Source organism: Coturnix japonica, chromosome 2, assembly GCF_001577835.2.
Source record: "Coturnix japonica isolate 7356 chromosome 2, Coturnix japonica 2.1, whole genome shotgun sequence".
Classification (NCBI taxonomy): domain Eukaryota; kingdom Metazoa; phylum Chordata; class Aves; order Galliformes; family Phasianidae; genus Coturnix; species Coturnix japonica.
Window position 1 is genome coordinate 73799012 of NC_029517.1, and position 20924 is coordinate 73819935.

The window sequence follows — 20924 nt, forward strand, 5'->3', positions numbered from 1 at the left end:
CACAGTGAGGGAGGTGATTGTCCTCTTTTTCTCTGCCCTCATGAGGCCCCAGATGGAGTACTACTTCCAAGTCTGTGGCCCAGAGCACAGGAAAGATGTAGAGATTTTGGAGAGGTTCCAGAGGAGCGACACAAAGATGATCCCAGGACTGGAACATTTTCCCTATGAAGATAGGCTGAGGGAACTGGGCTTGTTCAGCCTGATAAGGCTATAAGGAGACCGCTTTGCAGCTTTCCACTATTTAAAGGGTGTTTATAAATGTAAGGGAAATCAACTTTTTACACAGGTAGATCAGGGTAGGACAAGAGGGAATAGTTTTAAACTGAAGGAATGTGGATTTAAATTAGATGTTGGGGGGATGTTTTTTATTGAGAGTGGAGAGAACTGGTTGCCCAGAGAGGTTGTGGTTGCCCTCTCTGTGGAGATATTTAAGGCCAGATTGGGGAATCTGATCTAGTACCTGATCTAGCAGCTCACAACCCTGTCTGTGGGAGGGAGATTGGAACTTAATGATCCTTAATGTCCCTTCCAATCCAAGCCATTCTATGATTCTATGATAATTCCATCCATCATCTTGTCACTTACCCAAAAGATACAATTAACTCTCCATTAAAGCACTGGGATTCTGGAACACCAGTCTTTCACAGAGCATTTCATTGAAACTCTCTAACAGCTAATTGCTTGTAAACTGGATGAGCTAAAGGTGCTTGTGGGCATTTGTTCACTTACATAAAAATTATGTGTATGAGATTTTCATGTTTTCACAGGCAGACTTTTAAGCCTCTTTTATTTTATGGTTTAAACATACAGTTAAATTAACGTGCATTTGCATATTCTGATTTGTTCTACTAAGGAAAAAAGACAAAAAGCTTTAATGGAATATTTTTGGTCAGATCTAATCATTAAAAATATATAATACTAGCTTTTAAGCTCTTTAAGGCTTTCAAGATATATCAAATATATTCAAATCAGTCAACTTCTGCTACAGAAAATTATGCATATGATAGGGTAAAATAATTATTAAAAATGTATATATAAGAAGAAAAGGCTTCATAAGAGAAACAGATATCTTCATTTAAACTTTATAGAAACCAAGGAATAGACCATAAAACATCTATATCTGCATATAAATTCATGTATTTAAGAGCATGTATTCAGTTCTTCTTGCATAAGTAATAAATCTAAAATGTGTTGCTCTCCATCTCACTGTGTAGAGACTTCTTCAGAACCCTTTGCTATTACATAGATGTATTTCACTAGTTAAAGTCCAAATTCAATATGTCAGCATACCCAAGTGATAATTTTTTGTACTTACATTCTCATTTAAAAGATATTTTCTTTGTGTTCCCTTTCAAGATTATTCATTACTCTGGACATGGCCTGTACACATACAGACAGCAGTACCCAAAAGCAAATATGTAAAGGGTGTTTCTTGAAAATTAAACTGTTAGAGCAACAGATTTTGTGAATCTGGCAACTATATGCAACACCTGATCTATTTTTCTGATGGATGGTTGGCTCCAGAGCCTAAATGTGAGATAGATATCTACTTTGCATATACAGATTGGTTATGATGTCAAAGATTATGCAATGAATTTGTGTAATAATGCAGTTTAAAACAAGTATAGTGAAATCTTTCTGCAAAACTCTTGTCACATGACTAAGAGTTGATGTACTCATCACGGGAATGCACCAGGCAGCACAACATGTAGTTTCCTAGCAGAAAGCTCTATGACTAATGACATGAAAAAAGTTCTCTAAAGAAATGGTTCTCCTCACACAGAACCAGAAATTTACCATCTGATGATTTTTTTCCTCAGTGCATGACAACATGAAAGCAGGAAAAAAGGGAAATGTGAAATAATTCTCTTAACATATTTTTAGAAAATCTGAATTGCCAACTTTGGTATCTCTTCTTATGACAGAAATCGTTGATGATATGAGAAGTGGGTCTGCCCTCTTAAATGACATTGAGTCAGAACTGATGGAGATTTCTACCATCTCTGTGCATATCTTCTTTACAAAAGTCTTTGGAATTCTGCCTTTATAGGGGGCCTACAGGTGCAAATAAGCCATGCAATGCCCTTCTGACTGTAAGCTGTTATTTTTTGTGTTCAGAGTGTGTGAACTAATCTGAGGGCTGTGTTGTGTTCGACTAGAACATACAGTCCATCAGAAAATATTTGTTTCATGTCCTGAAAAATGGCATGATTACATGTAGTGGTGTTTAAGGTTACAAGAATACTTGGGACAATTTGAGAGTACAGTGCAAAGTTAAAAGGACCGAAATCAGTGAGACTCATTAGTTCATGAAAAGAACATCTGTCCCAAAAGTTGGGGCAGTAGTCCAAAACAAAGCAAGACATGACTACTGGTCTGGTGGTCAGGTTTACTCCTAAGCCTTCTTATAATTAACATTATGCACATAAGTACTTCATTTATGGGGTCCTAAGTTATTCAGCTTTGCAAACTCACTATGACTTGTGAAGCCCAAATCCTTCCCCTGCAAGACTTTCAGATGTTTTGTTGTTACATGATTTCTGGTTCATGGTATCTTTTAAACTGGAGAGCTGTCAGTCTCACTACTGATCCTCACAGATGATGTGAGATTTCATCCCCTGCCTTCTCTTGCCCTCTTTCATAGACCCACAGCTCATTTGCTTAAAAGCTTCATGTACCTTTCCTTCAGGATTTTATAGCCACTAAACAACAGCCTGGAGATCTGCTCCCAGGATCTGTTCTTGCTGTCCTCTTCACATGGTATAGCAGTCCTATAGCACAGTTCTTCCCCTAAAGATCTAGCCTGTCTACACCTTTGCTCCTATTCAGGTCAGTCTTCTGTAGGATACTTTGTCTATCTAAAGTGTCTGATAACCATTGTGAGCACTTTAATGCCCCAAACCACCAAAATCATTTTGTAAGTGTGTGTTATGGGTGCTGCTATCCTGTTTTGGGAAGGTCTGATTTTGATTCCTCTTAACCTAAGCTTATCATAGACAGTATGTCATGTAGATTTTGTACTTTTCGGCTTTCCTGTTTGAGAATGGGAAAGAGGCAGCACATTTATCTGAAAAGGCTGTCACCTAGGCTCCGGGGCATAGTCCAAGAGTACTTTGTACACCAGCATTTCTATTACTTACAAATTTGTTGATTGCACAAAGGTTTCAGGTTTCTTAACCGTAAGCCTTTCTGGGAACTCGAAGCCAAAATTTGACAGACCACTAAACCTTCACAAAAATCAGCGAAGCTGAAAATGAGACCAGCATTTGACCTACTTCCTAGAAGTGTAGGGGTTTTTTGTTTGTTTTGTTTTGTTTTAAATTAAGAAACTCTCTTCTCAGGTATTATGCTCATGCAGATTTCTGCTTAAATATACATCTAAAGAGCATAAGGATATGAAAGTAACTTCAGTAAAACACACTCTGTACAACTGCATCTCTGAAGAAACACTGGTTTCATACCTGAACCACACACAAGATCAGGCTTTACTCTCTTTTATCTCCTGCCACCCCACTGAATCCACAACCTTAACTTCTAGTACATTGTAGTTGTCAGTTGTTGTATAGGCAGTAAACTACTGAGCACCTTAAATGAAGGGGAAGGAAAACGGTATGTACTATTAGAGGTCAATTTGCTGAGTATGGCTGCCCCTGGGCCTACCGCAGGGATACACATCTTCATTAATACAGGTTGTTTTGGGGTGAGTTTCTCTGCAGGGAATTCTCTCTTGTTATTTTATTGTGTTGGGTGTCACTGAACAAGGAATGTGGAACTGGTCGTGTCTCAAGATGCAATCTGAATCTTAACCCATATCTAGGTCAAATTTAATACATAGATCCAAGAGCTGTGGATGTGAAGTCTTTTTTCCTAGGATTTTGTCTTGCAGTGAGGTGATTTTTTGAATTAGATTTAAAATTATGCCCTGTTTTCCCAGAACTGGGAGTTTGGGAAGCTTCTACACAGCCAGGATATCATAGTTGCCTTCTGAAAAAGTGAGCTCATTTGGCTTTTCTTCTTCCTGTCTGCTTGCTGATCTGTCAGCTGGAGGATCTCAGAATCTTTGTAGTTGTTGTGCCTCCATTAAAGAAGACTGGTTCTTGCTACAGTAAAACACTATTGAGAGGAGACTGGCTCATTTTATGCATACATGCAAATGCATGTGCTCATATACACAGTGTGTGATCACACTAACCTCACTGCTTTAGGAAACAAAGCTACAGGAAGCATGGAGTGTGTCACAGATGAAAATGGTGTTTCCCTTGTACAGCAAGGACAAGGACAGTTAAGTATGTTTGGACAACTGATTGTTCACTGACACTAAGAACGAGATTTATCAGCAGAGTAAAAGGGGACAAAAGAAATCATAGAATCATAGAATTACGCAGGTTGGAAAAGACCTCAAAGATCATAAAGTCCAACCACAGCCTAACCATAGTACCCTGACTCCAACAAACCTCTGCTGAATCATATCCCTGAGCAGCACATCCAAAAGCTCTTAAACACATCCAGGAAAGGTGACTAAACCACCTACCTGGGGAGCCTATTCCAGTACTTAACTACCCTTTCTGTAAAGAAGTGTTTCCTAATGTCCAACCTAAACTTACTTTGGCACAACTTGAGGCCATTTCCCCTCGTCCTGTCACCTGTCACCAGTGAGAAGACACTTGCCCCGCTCTCACTGTAAGCACCTTTCAGGTACTGGAAGAGGGCAATAAGGTCTCCCCTCAGCTTCCTTTTCCCCAGAATAAACAGCCCCAGCTTCCTTAGCCTCTCTTTGTAGGTTGATTCTGCAAGCCCTTCATGAGCCTCCTTGCCCTTCTCTGGACCTGCTTCAGTACCTCCATGTCTTTCCTGTGCTGAGGTGCCCAAAACTGAACTCAGTACTTGAGGTGAGGCCTCACCAATGCTGAGTACAGAGGCAGGATGACTTCCCTAGTCCTGCTCACCACACCATTCCTGATATAAGCCAGGATGCCATTGGCTTTCTTGTCCACCTGGGCACACTGATGGCTCATTTTCAGCTGACTGTCCATCAGCACACCAAGGTCCGATTCCATCAGGCAGCTTTCCAGCCACACCTCCGCAAGCCTGTAAATCCACTTTGAAAATCCACCAGTGTGTCTCATATATTTGAAGTGTGGGTAAACCTGTAATAAAATACATACACATAGATGTACAGAGCAGCCTATGTAAATCATATTACTTAAAATAAGTAGATTAATTTTTATTTTCCTTGCAGAAACAAAGAAAGATAAATTCAAAGAGCTGCATTCTTAGTCCTACCTAGGTGAGAAAAGTTCTGGCTATGATGAACATTAAGTCCATCTACAATGTTTTCTTTAAAAAGAAAAATAATCAATTTCAAATGTACAAAACATGACCATCTAACTCAAGCCAAGACAATTCATTCTAAGCATCCCCTTGCAGATGATTACAGGCTATGTTTGACTCTCTGGTGCTTGTTTCACATGGAACAGGATGCTATGGTTGCTCCTCTAATTTATACATTGTTGTAGTGGTTATAACATGGTTATGAAATTTCCCACAGCTCCAGATCTGCTGTTTGGATACTGGACTAGGGTAAGATGCTGTTTCCAGTGCCGAAGTTTTGTGTCATGCCAAGTTTATTTAAGGATGAGCTGTTCTGTAGTGAATTCCTCACCAACACTTGATAGACTTTGATGTTGTAGGAATTAAGTTAGGTGTCAACTGAAATCTGTTCTCCAGTTGCTTTAAATGTAAACTACTGAGGTTAAGTGGCAGCCAGCAAGAATCAACTGCTTCATCTTGTCTAGTGCAGTGCATAATAATACTTTTTAAAAGCAAGGATGTCAGTACTTAACTCTGAACTGTATTTGTGGAGCTATTTCCTTTCTTTTAAGGCATGAAGTCCTTGTGCTCAGCTGAGTTCACTGCAGATTTTTCTGAAATCAGATATGAATATATTTAGCTCTCCCAAACTGATTAAGCCTCTGATTAATGCAAAACATTGTAAAATCTGCTTTCATTCCCAGAGTTAACATTTTAATGTCTGTCTTCAGTGTTCTGCTACTACAGATTTGGTGATTTATAGGCAAAGCATTTTTTTTCCAGCTCCTACCCATACTATAAACTCCACAGGCTTATAAGCAGCACTTATTCTGATGGCATTCACCAGTGCAGGGACTAGAAAGATGCCTAACAGAAGAGAGCTGAATATCTCAAAGATAAATTTAATACAGATGATTTCTAATAAAATAAGTTTTATTATAATATGGAAGAAACTATCAAAGGCTTACTGACCACATAATGCAATTGTTCTCATATGAAAGTTACTTTCAACTGTATGCAGTAATCTGACTTCCTGCTTGGAATGGCTGGATTTGAGCAATGATTCCTTGGGGAACCTTCTTTGGCATGCCCTGTTTTCAGTCACCTCTGAACTTGGTCTTCACAAAGTAGTAGTGAAAGAAATTGCAGAGGGGAATATCACAGTTTGTCCTTGCAGTTTACCTACAGAAAACTGAATTTTGTGTAGGACATTAACATTATTGTTAGATATATATATCCAACATATATACAACATATATATAAAAAAATATATACAGTGGGTGGCTGGTCACGAGCGGTGTTCCCCAGGGCTCAGTGCTGTGGCCACTTATGTTTAACATCTTCACTGATGATCTTGATGAGTGGATTGAGTGCACCCTCAGTAAGTTTGCAGAAGGCACCAAGCTGGGAGGGAGCACTGATCTGTCAGAGGGAAGAAGGACACTGCAGAGGGACCTGGATAGACTGAATCGATGGGCCAAGGCTAACAGCATGAGTTTCAATAGGGCCAAGTGTCAGGTCCTGCATTTTGGTCACACAGCCCCAGGCAATCCTACAGGCTTGCGGAGGTGTGGCTGGAAAGCTGCCAGATGGAAAGGGACCTTGGTGTGCTGATGGACAGTCAGCTGAAAGTGAGCCATCAGTGTGCCTAGGTGGACAAGAAAGCCAATGGCATCCTGGCTTATATCAGGAATGGTGTGGTGAGCAGGACTAGGGAAGTCATCCTGCCTCTGTACTCGGCATTGGTGAGGCCTCACCTCAAGTACTGTGTTCAGTTTTGGGCACCTCAATACATAAAGAACATGGAGGTACTGGAGCAGGTCCAGAGAAGGGCAATGAGGCTCATGAAGGGCTTGGAAAATCAGCCCTATGAGGAGAGGCTGAAGGAGCTGGGGCTGTTTATTCTGGAGAAAAGGAAGCTGAGGGGAGACCTTATTGCCCTCTTCCAGTACCTGAAAGGTGCTTACAGTGAGAGCGGGGCAAGTGTCTTCTCACTGGTGACAGGTGACAGGACGAGGGGAAATGGCCTCAAGTTGTGCCAAAGTAAGTTTAGGTTGGACATTAGGAAACACTTCTTTACAGAAAGGGTAGTTAAGTACTGGAATAGGCTCCCCAGGGAGGTGGTTTAGTCACCTTTCCTGGATGTGTTTAAGAGCTTTTGGATGTGCTGCTCAGGGATATGATTCAGCAGAGGTTTGTTGGAGTCAGGGTACTATGGTTAGGCTGTGGTTGGACTTTATGATCTTTGAGGTCTTTTCCAACCTGTGTAATTCTATGATTCTATGAAATTAAGCAGTTTCTATATGGGAAGTGACCAGGACTACCCAGTGTTTCACAGGAGGTTTCACAGTGAATGAGGTAACACAATCTCTTTCCTTCTTCTGAATGCATCTGGTATTGCATACATTAAAAACTGTCACACACTGGTGTAACTGGTTTTAGGAATCATGTCACCTTGATAATTATGGGCTCCAATTATCTGCCTTCTTGAGGTGTGGGTATAGATCACATTTTTTTAGGCTTTTTTATTAGATTTTTAGGGTGAGAAGAAAGGACTTCACGTCTCTCTATTTTATTGTATTTGCTGGTTATTTAAACACAGAATTTTTCAAGTTTTCCTACAGAACCAATGAGCATGGCATTCTGTTTTAAAATATATGGAATGGAATTTTTCTGTTAAGTACTGGTGAAGGTTGTAAGAAAGATATCAGCTACTATGGATATAACACTAGAACAGATGTTGTCAAAAACAATTCTAGATAAGGACTAAGTGAAATAGAGCAAGTTTAGTCAAAGCACAACACTGTTAGCATGCATTGGAATCAGACAAGCTTCACAAAGGATTCCAGACAGAAAGTTTGAAATAAAATAATTCACTTATCAGGTGAAAGCATCATAAAAATGCCCTTATAGAAGAGTTTCATGATCTTGAAGTACTGAAAGCCCTCTACTCTGCCTTTTTGAGATTCCACCTGGAGTACCATGTCCAGTTCTGGAGCCCTCAGAACAAGAAGGACATGGAGTTTTTGGAGCAGGTCAAGAGGTGGGACACAAAAATTATCAGAAGAATGGAGCACCTCCTCCATAAGGACAGGCTGAGAGAACTGGGTCTCTTCAGACTAGAGAAGAGAAGGCTCCAAGGAGACCTTATAGCAGCCTTACAATACTTGAAGCTGGCCTACAGGAAATCTGGGGAGGAACCTTTTAGAAGGGCAGGTAGCAACAGGATTAGGGGAAATGGCTTTAAACTGGAAGAGGTAGATTTAGACTGGATATTAGGAAGAAATTCTTTACTGTAAAGATGGTGAGACACTGGAACAGCTTGCCCAGTGTGGTTGAGGATGTCCCCTCCCTAGAAGCATTCAAAGCCAGGATGGATGGGGCTTTGAGCAACCTGATCTAGAGGGAGGTGTCCCTGCCTTTGGAAGGGAGTTGGAACTAGATGATCTGAAAGGTCCCTTCCAACCCAAATATTTCTATTATTCTTTGATTAATACAGAGAAGTATGAAAAACAATCAGTGCATATGTGAGTAAGGAAAAAGGAGACAGGAGATGCTCTGGAGTTCAGAATATCTTCAAGAACATTTGACATAGTCAACCTACAAGAGTTTGATTAGAAGTCTGTCTTGTTATGCTATGGACTCAGCAAACAGACCATCTTAAATCAAGGCTTAGTTCACACCTTCTGAGAATTGCTTATCTTAGTTGAATTGTAGGTTTGGACTGAACATAGATTTTTAAGTTTATGCTCTATGAATGGAATTTTTTTTAGTATCGTGGCTGGCAGGCACTTATGTGGTATTCAAATCCTGCCATGGAAAAGGAAGACTGTTGGCTGTCATGGGCTCTTGTTCAGGCATGAAATCGACTGGGCATTTCACTTGTCTGCTGTCTTTTCTCAAACCAGTCTTCTAGAAGAAGTCATGATAGGCAAGCAACCCTGTCCTTCTAGAGCTGTGCAGTTCAGGGCATGGCCACCACCACTCAAAAGGTGTGCTCACGACACCACAGCTCATTCCAAAGGAGTCATCTAAGAATTAAATTCCATAGAAAGTGCAAACATCACTATCAGCAAGTCCCACGCATGAGCCATTAGCATTCCTTATACCCAGTTCATATGGAAATGCTTGGCTTCAAATTATTGGTCTGGTGTTAATCGAGTAACCAGGGCTTTAAAAAAATAAATTAATTGATTAAATTCAGGCCTAGTAATTAACTATAATAATTCACTCCTAGTCATAGTCACATTGGACTGAAAAATAACAGCTTTAACCTTTTCTGTGTCTTCATATTCCAGCGTCTAAAAAAACCTTATTGCTGGAGTGCTGAATGCAACAGATGCTGGTCAAGTATTTCAGCAGACCTAAAGCCATGCTTCCATAATCTCCAGTTCCTCCTGGACTGTAGAATGGTTAAGCTTACTTGTGTGTTTTACAAAGCAATAACCCTCAAGGCCTGTATTTAGTGATGTTCCTCAAGGGTCATTGCTGGATCCAGTCTTCAACATCTTCATCAGTGACCATCCTCAACAAGTCTGCTGATGATACAAAGCTGGGAGGAATGGCTGACACACCAGAAGGCTGTGCTGCCATTCAGAAAGACCTGGACAGGCTGGAGAGTTGGCAGTTTTTTGTTAAGTCAGATGATGTTTAACAAAACCAGGTGTAGAGTATTGTGCCTAGAGAGGAATAATTGCATGCACCAGTACAGGTTGGGGGATGACCTGCTGGAGAGGAGCTCTACAGAGAAGGACCTAGGGGTCCTGGCGGACAACAGGTTTGCCATGAGCCAGCAGTGTGCCTCAATGGCCAAGGAGGCCAGTGGGATCCTTAAAAGGAGTGTGGCCAGCTGGTCAAGGGACGTGATCCTCTGCCCTGCACTGGTCAGTCCCCACCTAGGCTACTGTATCCAACTATGGGCTCCTCAGCACAAAAAAAAAAAAAGAGATCTTCTGGAAAGAGTCCAGTGGAGAGCCACAAAGATGATAAAGAACCTGGAGCACCTCTCTTATGAGGAAGGGCTGAGTGACCTTGAGAAAAGAGGGCTCAGAGGGGATCTGATCAATGTCTATAAATATCTAAGGTGCAGGAGGCAAAGGGACAAGGCCAGACTCTTTTCAGTGGTGCATGGTGATAGGACAAAGGGAAATGTCTACAAACTGAAGCATAGGAAGTTCCACAAAACTGTAAGAACTTCTTAACAGTAAGGATGACAGGGCACTGGAACAGACTACCCAGAGAGGTTGTAGAGTCTCCTTTGCTGGAGATGTTCAATACTCACCTGGTTGCCTACCTGTGCAACCTGGTCTAGGGAGCCTGCTTAGGCAGGGGGTTGGACTCAATGCTCTTTAGAGATCCCTTCCAGCCCCTACAGTTCTGTGATTCTGTGAAGAGAGCTGTTGTAAGAGCAAAACAAGTTACCTTCTGGGATACCAAGCAGGAAAAGCCCCTGTACACAGGGGGTCCATCCTACAGGGTTCATCCTACTTGTGTTCTTGTGTTCTTCTATAGTTATTCTTGGAGCTCCTGGGCTTATGTCTGATGTCGTTAGCTTGTTTTGGTTTTGGCAAATGTGTTTACTAGGTTCGACTCACTTGACTTCTTGTGAGTTAGTGTGCATGAACTGTATGTATTCTTCTCATAGTCTAAGTAACTTGACTATTTAATCATGTTTGTGTGCAGGAATGTGTAAAGTAAGCTTTATTTCTCCAGATACAACTACTAATCTATTATACACTGTGTTTACAATAAAAACAGGAAAATGTTTTTTCTGTCAAGAAGTGTGAATAAAAAAACTACTGTTAGGCTTGAACACTACCTTTCTCTTGGAATCATAGCCTACTTATATTCTTATGTAGGAAAAATCAATCATATTCCCAGAGCATGTTTAATATTTTTGAAACAGATTTAACTTCCACAGTATTCTCTTTTTCTTATCTTTTTTTTCTACACGCACAGTGATGTGCTCTCTTCAGGCACTGCGCTTCTATCTACAGACGGAGTCATTCATTCAGAGAATATGAACCACAATCACACCGAGTCATGCTGGCCGAACACAGAATGCTAAGTATAAAAAAATGCAGAAGACAAGCCTTGGCTTCAAACAACTTTTGGAAAATGAATGTTTCTTAACTGTAACAAATATTTGCTGAGTAACTCTCTCATATCTGTAAAATTTTTTATTTTCTCAAGGATAGGAAAGAAACAGTTCCAAGAAAAGATAAAATGATGAAATTTCCTGAAATTTTATATTTTATTGCTATCATATTTGTTTTTTGAAGAGGATAAGGAGTTTTGTGGGAACTTCTTTTATTACAGAACACTTGTTTCTGTGGGAGTTTTCTAGTATCAGACTTATGCCCTCGTCTTTTTGCAGACACTTCAGTGGAGTCTCTCTCTGTTGAGACAATCTAGATTTAATTGGTCAGTACACACAAAAACTAAGGTGGGATGGACAGGTGGACATGGAGAGCTACTGTTAGGCTAATCTGTGTAGTTTCTGTTTCCTCCCAGAAAGCAGGTCAAACAAACCTTTTATTTTTAGTAACTAGCAGTCACCAAGCAATACCTGAAGCATTAGCAGAAGCAGAGAGGTGCTGCAGGAGGAGAAACTTAGTGCAATCCCATAGTGTCTAATGTGCTGAAAGACAAAGCAATAAAGTCAGTAAGACAATGATAAGGTCATTTGCCTGCATAAGAATAAGCTCTTAATCTCCTATAAGTCTGTTTAGGACTGGACTACGTAATAAGGCAGCAGATTCTTTCAGGACCAAATGTACCTGGTAGCCTGCGGAGTAGCTTCTTGTATAAACACGTACAAAGACTGAGAAATTAAAATGATTTGTCTGGTTGTGGAATGGCCAAAAGCATGCTGAGATATTTGTATTCACACACTGATCATTATTTGGGTGGTTTAGATTCTCTTTTGATTTTACATAGTCGTGATATATAGCTTCTGAAATTGAGTAGTGCATGTGAGGTAAGATAGGTGCAAAGTTTCCTTATACTGTTTCTGTACATAAACAGTTCTATTCATGTGTGCCTGAACTCACATTTGAGCAAAAGTATGCACAGATGGAGTAAGGGAACAAAATATTTTGAGTCTGTTCCTTTAGGGGTGGAATAGTGCTCTGCTTCTTAATCCAGACAGAACACCAAACAGGGAGCATAATTCTACCAGTGCTGTTTCATATGTGCTAATAGGTTTGGCAAGGATGGCAAAGATTTAAAACAACTTGCTTAAAATTTAACAGGTACACAACATGAAATTTGGAAACTACTCAGTTTGCAGAGAGATGGAGCATGACCAGAACTTTTAATGCGAAGTTTAACTTCACAAGTTTGGAATTCTCTTTGTAGATTATCTAGCAAGCAGATATAAAACAGGACTCACCTGTGTGCCACGTGTGAACTGCTGTAAGACTTGTAATGATGAGGTGCATGTTAGACAGCAAAAGGGTTATTGCTTGTGATAAAGCCAGTTGCAGTACCATGTGTATGGTGTGCCTGTTAAATTTAAAATAATGTTAATAACCTGATCTCCTGTGAGAGGATCCTGGAAGTAGAAGTGTAAAATCGTCTGGAATAAATTTTTTAAATTTCATCTAAAATTGTGTTTAAAATCAGGGAAGTGGTTCTTCTTCATGTTTTCCTTCTTTTTCTGTTCCTGTACTCCCAAGGCTTTTCATGGAACAGCTCACCGTGCTGGCCCCATGGGCAGCAAACTTGGTGCAAAATGGCCCAAGTACCCCTATACAGACCTGCAAATGCTGGCAGTACTGCCAGACTTCAGTCACTGGCCAAGATCCTCAGTACATTTCTATGCATGGGAGTGTCTGCATCTTGGATATCACTATGGCTTGTCCGAGTGTGTATGCATTTTTTTTAAGTGCTTTCCCTGTAATGATACAGCTTATCTTACATGTGTATTTTAAAATGCATTATAAAGTGAGGGTAGATACCACTACCTGCAGCAAATGGCAGAGGAATCCGTCATGGAGTCAGGTTATACACTTCACTGAAGGATGCAAAGCAAGTAATTGACAGACCAGGGAACCAGACCTCTGTTGAAAAGCTTTCTGTCTCTGATAAGATACATTACTTTTTGTGCTTATTCTGTTTAGGAAGCATTATGAATTGTAGATTATCTAGCATGAATTCACATTGTTTTGTTCAGAGAGCCTCATGGCACTGAGTGACGAGTGGAGGTTTTATTTCTTTACCTAAGGACCTTTGTCACTGCTGCTGCTACTGGCATCAAGACTTGAGTTCAGCACCAATCACCAAACCCTGACCTGCAAATAACAGTTAACAAGCATGCCCTCACATGCATCCTGTAGCAAATATTTAGTGGAGTGACATGCCAAGTCTGTCTGTATTCACTTCCAGTGACCAAAGCAAGTGATGACAGACCTGACTATGACCTAGAATGCTAAATCAGAGTCCTTCAAAGGACCTAGTCCAACAATTAGTCCAGCCCTCTGCTTTTTGCAGTAAATGTTTGCATACATTCTCTTCTGGAAATTCTTAGATTTGATTAGAACCTGCTTACTGGAGAGCAGGTTTTTCGGCTTTGAATATGAATGTACTTTTTCATTCGGAATAACATTTTCCACCAGATTTTTCAGTAAAACAAATGGAGAGAATCTCTTCTGGGAATGACACATTTTTTCTATGATGTATTCTCTTAATCTTTAATTAAACAAAGCCTAGAAATAAAAATAATTTCTAATGAATAAATTGAAGAATTTAATATTCAGAATGTTTGAACAGGCCAAAAATTATATTTTTCATTTTTTTAATAAAACATATTTTTCAGAAAAACTGATATATTGCTTTGTATTTTCAACATGGCCTAACTTGCACTTCGCACAGAAAACTAAAATTTACATGATAAATGTGCTCACCTCCAAAGTAGACTATAAAATGAGAGAACCAACCAAATAAATCACTTTGCAAGGGACAAATATTTTCCTTTGGCCTTTTTTAGACTGAAAGCTCCCTTATGGCCCAGGTAGTCTTCCTTTTATATCATCACCTATCAAGACAAGCCACTGTTGAAACTTAAGTAGTAATTGCTTCTCTCAGAGTTTATTCACGTAATTAAGTCACCTTGTGCCTTCTTGTTGACATCTCTGCATAGGAACTGCACAAATATTCAAAGCAGGCATTATTTCATTTTAAGTGAGGTTAGATAATATCTTGCAGACTGCAAAATTTGCCTATTAAAATGACATGGGTTTTGTTCTTTTCTCATCTCTGTTAATCATTCAAACATGTCACAGTAGGTTGTGAACTGCAAGCACTACATGAAATTAAAGCAGACAAGGAACCTAAGTGTACTTTTTTGTGGTATATTGTATGAGTTAACTCCAATGTTTACAGACATTTAGGCTATACAGTGACTGAACACAGTTCTGATGCACCAAAAAAAAAGTAAGAAAAATTAGAAAGGGCTTTTTATGTGAAAATAAGATGGGCAAGTTTGAAACAAACACCATTCCTTCTTCCAACATCCATTCCTTTACCCCTCCAACAGCCTCCTCCTTCCAAATCAGTTACAAGCATAACTAATCAGGTTTCAATGTGACTTTTTTGATCTCTTCCTCTGTAGTGGTACTAGCAGACAGATTAAACCACTAGGCATGCAGAGCAGAGAACGTATCTTCTGTTTTGCCTTGTGCCCTACTTTTCTACAGCAAAATAACATACATCCAAAAGTCTTCAACGATATTGTGTTGTCTTCTTTCTTCTCCATCAGAGTAAATTGTTTTAGAGAATCTGCTGCTTAGGACTGAGGAAGGTAAGGCAACAGATGTTACTGATCCTAAGCGTACTTGTCTTTTGAGAAACTCCTTTGGGATCTGTGGATGCCTTTTTTTGTGACTGTGGAGTACCATCTCTCATGTTAGCAATGTTTGAAATTGTAACATCTCTACACAAGGAAGCATGAATGGACAGGTTTGATAAGAACCAAGAAAGAGAAAAGCATATCCTTTAAATAGTTTGCCAGTATCTTATTCCTGCATTCTAATAGAAAATAAGACCAGGATCTTGTCCTAGAGCTATGGGGCTTTATGAGCAATGGGGCTATGGCAACTCAGTCAAAATTTAATATAGACTGCATAGTTTTCCTTATTTTGCTCATTCTTATGCAGCATTTTGCCAACACCATGCACGCTGTACGAAGAAGAGGTTTACATGTTCAGTATTACTAAGATTCATATTAAAACCTTTAGTCAATACCAATAGGTCACTCCTCCATGAGTAACCTTGGATAACAGGGAAGCCTGTAGTGAAATAAAGCATTATTAATGTGGATTCAAGCTTTAGAGCCTAACTGTCTAGTACTGGGGACAAATATTATTTCCTTCCCTCCTTGTACCTGTGAGGTGATCCAGTGCTGCACCCACAGACTAGCATCCAACAGCTAGAAGCATGTGGGTCTGGTCTAGAAGCTGAACTAGGGGAACACTACCCAAATATTGTCCATCTCAACTGCATATCTCAGAAATGTGGCATTCTCTGGGCCCCTGTCACTCCACAAAACTTTTCCATAGATGGACAAGCATCTGTCTTTCTTTCCATGAGCTCAGGGAGGGAGCAGCACCTGAGGTAGCACTGGGGAAATTTACTTTGCCAAATGTTCTGCTGGTGGCAGGTGGCAGCTATTCCCTGCCCAGAGGAAGAAGAGATGTGCTAAATCCCACTTCTTCTTTCCAGCTTTAATTCAGTACAATGTGAGATCAGCTGTACTGTCAAGCACAAAATGATGCTTACATGATGCATCTCCTCCCTCATCCCACACAGGTCCCAAAATCTCCTGTAGTGTTGGACATTTCTGAAGGGAGTAATTGCACTGGTATTCATAAATTTAACAGTCCTCAGAGAATTCAAACTGATTAATTCTTTTTTTCTTTTCTTTTCTTTTTTTTTTTTTTTTTCATATCTGTCACAGTGTTCTGCATTGATGTGCTCCATAACAAAGCTTGGCATTGAGTTCCAAAGTCTGAATTTGGTAAAATGTTTCTCCTACCTGTGGACTACAGGGCCTGCAGGAGGTGACTGGTGATTACTCTCCTGGGGCAAGTGTCAGCAGCGCATGTTTCCCAGTATCTTAGCCCTGTCTCCAGCAAAGCTGTTGCCTGTAGCAACCCCATTGCTGTTTGGGTGGGTGGTAGTTTTCAGCATCAGACCTAGAGTATATAAATATACCAGAATCAGTGTTGTTAGGATCACTGCTATCTTCTACTAAAAAGAAAAAAGGAAAAAAGAAAGAAAGAAAGAAAGAAAGAAAGAAAGAAAGAAAGAAAGAAAGAAAGAAAGAAAGAAAAGAAAAAGAACAAAGAAAGAAAGAAAAAAAGAAAGAAAGAAAGAAAGAAAGAAAGAAAGAAAGAAAGAAAGAAAGAAAGAAAGAAAGAAAGAAAGAAGTCTAATCTGCTGGCTCTGAGTTGAGACACTTTGGTGCAACACTGAAAGAGAGCTTGCAGGACTTGTTATACTTGTTCTATGAATAAGACAAGGCTTTCTGTTTCCCAGACTACCCTTCTCACAAGTTTTACGGGCACTAAAGTAAACAAGTACCTTTCCTAGGAAATGCTGCTATTAAAAAGCTCAAGTAGGACTATTTTTTATAGATGGGAAGATATACAAGTGTACAATTCCACTCTGGCTACTATTAGCAGGGAATCATTTGTCTGTTTGTAAGTTGCCTGTAGGCCCATGTGCAACCATGATGCAGCTCAATTCATCTAAATCAGCACTGTCTTTCACACCTGGCTCTGGGTAGTTATAAATGGACTTCACATCAGGGGCTAAAGGGGAGGGCTGAAGAATCCGATCTGGCTGAAACTGGAACTTGGAGCCTCTGTCTCTCTTCCCCCCACACATACAAATGAATGGTCTCCCCCAAGCCTTCATTCTGGTTTCAACTCCTCCTAGAAAATGAAGTGTCAGATGTTCATATTGACGTAGTGATTAACCAGCCTTTTACGCTTTACCCAACTGGCTTGATTTATACAGCACTTATCGTCACACAGCAATTAAGAGTGAACACAACAGCAAAACCAATACTGTGTTGCACTGATTTCACTAACTTTCAGTTTTGGAGAAGAAATGCCTCTCAAGAAGTGAGTGCAGCTGGTCTTCCATAGCAAGCACCCTCTCAGGTATGCCAAACCAAAATCATGGTGAAAGGTCATAATTTTAAGACATTAAAAGGCATTTATAAAGCCTTCTCTGGCTGCAAAGCATCATTTAGCTGTTAAGTGAGTATTTCTAACAATGATTTAGCTGTTTTGTGCTAACTGTTAGTGCCATTTTACAGAGGAGAAATTGGAATAAGGCAGACATACAGTGTATGAAGCCCTGACTACCAGTTCAGCATCCTTTTTTTGCAGGCTACAGGGGAAAATTTACTCGTTTGGGAAAGATTTTGTTTTTGTTTTTTGTTTGTTTTTGCTTTTTGCTCTTTTAAGGCACACAGATCTCCCAGAACAGCAGTGAGAATGTAAGTTCCTGCTTACATTTCTGAGACTTTTCAATGTAGTTCTTATTTTACCTTTACTTCTTTCTGCTCAGAAAAGCCTGGTGTTCAATCTTCTGTTTCTTGAGAAACTGAAAAACACAGCCTTCTTGATTCCTTTTCCCCAGGGAAGCCTGCATAAGCTAGCCAGATGTGCAGGAAAGCCCTCTGACTTTTGTGTGGCTTGCTTAAGTAGGTATGACTCCTGTTGTTTGTTCAGGGTGAGATACAGAGATAAAAACAGAGGTCAGGAGCAGATCTGTGAATGACAAACATTGTGATCATGCAGCACATATGTCTCTCCCATTAGCCCTAACAACTTTATTAACCTTAGGCCATACCGCTGTCCTGATATAATCTCTTTAGGAAAAAAAAGCCTCAAGAGATTTCAGAAATGCTATGATGCGCTCCAATTCATATAAGATCATAGAGTTACACACTCTAAACCTATAATAATTTTTGGTGCTCTAACAAGGACATCAAGGGCACATTTTGACTGTTTCAAGTCAGGCAGTTACAGCCTCTTGTTAGCTCCCGTTTTTCAGCCTGGAAGCTAGATTTATGCAGTTACTCAGTCCATCAGTCCCCATCCCTGCTAACTAATTTTAACAAAATTCCAGAGAAGACTAAGGACCTCTCAAATCTTGGAGAACTTGGCAAGAGGTGAAACAAGAGTCTGCAGATGGACAGCTCTCTGCCATGTAGCCATCAGCCATGTGGCCCATATACTCATACATCTCCATAAGGCCTCCTCCAATCATCATCATCATAGTATCATAGTCTCATGCGGGTTGGAAGGGACCTTAGAGATCATCGAGTCCAACCCCCGGGATTCGAGCCTCCTGTGTAGTAGAGCGGCACTTCTACCACTTGCGCCACAGAGGGGGATTCGAACCCAGGGCCTCCGGTGTTGCAACGCGGCATTCCTACCACTTGCGCCACCGGGGCACACTAAATTCCAGTGTCACTGCAGAGCATTGTGTATGACAGATAACCAAGGAAGAAAGCACCATCCCTTGAAAGGAACTAGATGGTTCCACCACTCAGAGGGCTGGATATTTGCTTTTCTTCTGCAGTGACTGTACAGAAAACAGGTAAGACTTTAAACCATGCTTCCATTTGCAGGCTTGCCTTAAATTCCTGCAAGATCCTAGTTTCAAATTAATAGATTAAGCAACTTGTGTAATGAAGAAGCACTTGCTCACTCAAGTAAGCCAGAAAAGCCAAAGTGCCAGTTTGCATGAGTAAGTGCTCACTGACTGGGTAAGGACTATGCATGAATGCATAAAGAATGTTACTGAAGTGATAAAACAGCTTCAGACATCTGTGATAAATTTCTTTGTCTGCAGAGGAAATATTTTAAAGGAAAAAGACTTGTTTTAAAATATATTTAAAGTATCACATTGCATGTATTTATGCCTAAATCACTTTTCCACTCCCACAGGCTAGGATTAGAAGCTGTGGCCCTCATTTACCTTTTTGAAAAGCACAGTTCCAGTTCTTTTGCAGCCAAATAAGCAGTGAGGTCAGGAAGGAAGCAGGTCTAGAGAAGTTAATGCTCTTGTGCTGGCTGTGAGTTTTTCAGTTGAACTGAGTCCCTAGTTCTGCAGAAATGGCTGTGAAAGGAAGTAATGCATAAAATGAAATAATGAGGAGCTTGCAGTTACAGGACTACTTACAAAGATGTGGTAATGGAGAATCTGAAACAGTTGACCCAATCTGACTGATTTCAGAAAAAAAAATAATGGTAGAAGAGAGTTTGTTTTGTTCTCATATATCCTTGAACTGTTTTCTGATGTGCTTCCCATTATATCAGGTTTTTGTGTTCTTACCAGTGGTACAGGATATCACGTCAGTAAGCTGGGGGGTCTGATGGAGGCTGAAGTGTGCACATTATATTGATTAGGGGGTTAGTTTCCTTCTCAGTGGCAAGTCATGTAGGTATTTCAATGTCTGAACGTGGGTCTGGAGCATAGGAAGCTGTGGAGACAGCTATATCTTAATTACCTCTGGAATATTTACTGACATGCCCAGAGAATTGCTCATCTGTCTGAACAGAATGGGAGTTAGTGCCATCAAAGCTGCTGGGTGCTCAAGAAGTAAGTATCGGAGAGCTGAAATCAAACAGATAGCTTGAGGTATGATGGGGACCACGTAATACATAGGAAAGTTAAAAAAAACACAGAACATCCAAATGAACCTTCAAAATCCCTCTTTATACTCATGTTTTGACAGCAGATAAAACATGATGTCAGCCCTTGATTACTTGGCTTGGGGGTAAGCTAAATTTCCCTCCAACGGCATCCTGCTAAGGATGCAAAAGCTAGCCCTGTACTCTGCCCTGACCACAGTGCATGCTGCTGAAGCAGCTGTCTGTGGAGTTCTCAGACCCTATTCTTGAAGGTGGGTGTACACTGTCCATTCTTTTTGTTACACAACCTATGCATGTTTTGTATTATCCATGGTTCTTCTTCACTGAGCTTATTTTGTGGTACCCCTGGCTGGAAACCTGAGACTGATGTTTGGGTCCAGGTTTTGTATTTGCCATTCAAAGATTAAAACATCTGCAGGAACTCATTCTATTTTTTCTTTTTCTTTTTCTTCTAGAATCAGCAGATTGAGATCAACAAGAGTACTGTCAAAAAGAAAAACAAGAAGTAGGGAAATAGAGATGACTGTATTTATATTGGTAAATTATGAAGTGAATGTTCCCCTGGATAAGACCATCTGCACTATTCATTTTTACGAGAATTAGCAATAGCCTAGGATTATTCCTGCTGGTTAGTTTGGATGCAGCCATGCTGGTCTTGAGACTACGAGTTTATTTTCAAGGTGGATACAAGTTTTTCTGTGACAATTTGTTTATGTGAGGATGGTTCTGAAAATTCTCAATTAAGGCGGAAATACCGCTACCATGGAAAAACATGTGTCACCATATGGGTAAAGGGGAAGGCTGATTTCTTCCATACTGTTTAGCCCAAATTAGAACTTCTAGATGCAGTTGTTTAATAGAATTTTGTTGCTGCAACTTCTTATCACTTCTATCTGTGTCTGCTTTGGATGCAGACAATGGGAGATGTCTGAATCTGAA

The 20924-nt window shown here is 40.2% G+C and overlaps 1 protein-coding gene and 1 long non-coding RNA gene across 3 annotated transcripts in view; one reads left to right on the forward strand and one right to left on the reverse strand.

Annotated features, from left to right (window-relative positions):
* Positions 1 to 20924, forward strand: part of EGFR (epidermal growth factor receptor) — a 229664-nt gene that overhangs the window by 54172 nt on the left and 154568 nt on the right. The window lies entirely within an intron of this gene.
* Positions 11552 to 19997, reverse strand: LOC107309803. Of its 2 annotated transcripts, none has more exons than XR_001553335.2 (5): positions 19309 to 19997; positions 17870 to 18038; positions 16346 to 16505; positions 12704 to 12816; positions 11552 to 11950 (listed from the first exon to the last, which is right to left on the reverse strand). It is a non-coding gene; the product is annotated as an uncharacterized LOC107309803 (long non-coding RNA). The 2 variants fall into 2 exon arrangements; XR_004306148.1 differs by having other exon boundaries at positions 17870 to 18092.